The following is a 2,500-nucleotide window of genomic DNA, read 5'->3' on the forward strand; positions in this document are numbered from 1 at the left end:
TCAATTCAATTCAATTTTATTTGTATAGCCCAATATCACAACAGAGTGTCTCATAGTGCTTTACAAAGTTCACTGAGGGTGGAGGCCGGAGGTCACGGGGCCTGGGGGAGGTGTTGGTGTGCGTCTCAGGGGCCAGGCCGGAGGTCAGGAAGCCAGGCCGGAGGTCACGGGGCCTGGGGGAGGTGTTGGTGTGCGTCTCAGGGTGGAGGCCGGAGGTCACGGGGCCTGGGGGAGGTGTTGGTGTGTGTGTCGGGGCCTGGGAGATGTGTTGGTGTGCGTCTCAGGGTCAAGGCCGGAGGTCACGGGGCCTGGGAGATGTGTTGGTGTGCGTCTCTGGGTCAAGGCCGGAGGTCACGGGGCCTGGGAGAGGTGTTGGTGTGTGTCTGCTGGGCCTGGGGGAGGTGTTGGTGTGTGTCTCAGGGTGGAGGCCGGAGGTCACGGGGCCTGGGGGAGGTGTTTGTGTGCGTCTCAGGGGCCAGGTTGGAGGTCACGGAGAGGTGTTGGTGTGTGTCTGGGCCTGGGGGATGTGTTGGTGTGCGTCTCAGGGTGGAGGCCGGAGGTCACGGGGCCTGGGGGATGTGTTGGTGTGCGTCTCAGGGGCCAGGTTGGAGGTCACGGAGAGGTGTTGGTGTGTGTCTGGGCCTGGGGGATGTGTTGGTGTGCGTCTCAGGGTCCAGGCTGGAGGTCACGGAGAGGTGGTGGTGTGTGTCGGGGCCTGGGAGATGTGTTGGTGTGCGTCTGAGGGTCAAGGCCGGAGGTCACGGGGCCTGGGGGAGATGTGTTGGTGTGCGTCTCTGGGTCAAGGCCGGAGGTCACGGGGCCTGGGGGAGGTGTTGGTGTGCGTCTCAGGGGCCAGGTTGGAGGTCACGGGGCCTGGGAGAGGTGTTGGTGTGTGTCGGGGCCTGGGGGATGTGTTGGTGTGCGTCTCAGGGTCCAGGCCGGAGGTCACGGGGCCTGGGAGATGTGTTGGTGTGCGTCTCAGGGTCAAGGCCGGAGGTCACGGGGCCTGGGGGAGATGTGTTGGTGTGCGTCTCAGGGTGGAGGCCGGAGGTCACGGAGAGGTGGTGGTGTGTGTCGGGGCCTGGGAGATGTGTTGGTGTGCGTCTCAGGGTCCAGGCCGGAGGTCACGGGGCCTGCGGGAGGTGTTGGGGTGTGTCGGGGCAATTCGAAACATTCACCGGAGTACCAGGGGCACGAAACATTCATCGGCTTACCAGGGGCACAAAACATTCACCGGAGTACCAGGGGCACGAAACAGCCATCGGAGTACCAGGGGCACGAAACCTCCACTAGAGTACCAGGGGCACGAAACCTCCACTAGAGTACCAGGGGCACGAAACCTCCACTAGAGTACCAGGGGCACGAAACATTCACCGGAGTACCAGGGGCACGAAACAGCCATCGGAGTACCAGGGGCACGAAACCTCCACTAGAGTACCAGGGGCACGAAACCTCCACTAGAGTACCAGGGGCACGAAACCTCCACTAGAGTACCAGGGGCACGAAACATTCACCGGAGTACCAGGGGCACGAAACAGCCATCAGAGTACCAGGGGCACGAAACCTTCATCGGAGCACCAGGGGCACGAAACCTCCACTGGAGGACCAGGGGCACGAAACATTCATCGGATTACCAGGGGCACGAAACATTCATCGGATTACCAGGGGCACGAAACATTCACCGGAGTACCAGGGGCAGGAAACATTCATCGGATTACCAGGGGCACGAAACCTCCACTGGAGTACCAGGGGCACGAAACATTCACCGGATTACCAGGGGCACGAAACCTCCACTGGAGTACCAGGGGCACGAAACATTCACCGGAGTACCAGGGGCACGAAACAGCCACCAGAGTACCAGGGGCACGAAACATTCATCGGAGTACCAGGGGCACGAAACCTCCACTAGAGTACCAGGGGCCAAGTCGAGGAAGGCAAAGCGGGAGTAACCAACCGCCTCCCTCCCTTGCCCTGTCTTACACGGATTACCAGGGGCACGAAACATTCACCGGAGTACCAGGGGCACGAAACATTCATCGGATTACCAGGGGCACGAAACATTCACCGGAGTACCAGGGGCACGAAACATTCACCGGAGTACCAGGGGCACGAAACATTCACCGGATTACCAGGGGCACGAAACATTCACCGGAGTACCAGGGGCACGAAACATTCATCGGATTACCAGGGGCACGAAACATTCACCGGAGTACCAGGGGCACGAAACAGCCATCAGAGTACCAGGGGCACGAAACATTCATCGGAGCACCAGGGGCACGAAACCTCCACCGGAGTACCAGGGGCACGAAACCTTCATCGGAGCACCAGGGGCACGAAACCTCCACCGGAGTACCAGGGGCACGAAACATTCATCGGATTACCAGGGGCACGAAACAGCCATCGGAGTACCAGGGGCACGAAACCTCCACTAGAGTACCAGGGGCACGAAACCTCCACTAGAGTACCAGGGGCACGAAACATTCACCGGAGTACCAGGGGC

The sequence above is a fragment of the Pempheris klunzingeri genome, unplaced genomic scaffold (genome assembly GCF_042242105.1).
Source record: "Pempheris klunzingeri isolate RE-2024b unplaced genomic scaffold, fPemKlu1.hap1 Scaffold_64, whole genome shotgun sequence".
NCBI classification, from domain to species: domain Eukaryota; kingdom Metazoa; phylum Chordata; class Actinopteri; order Acropomatiformes; family Pempheridae; genus Pempheris; species Pempheris klunzingeri.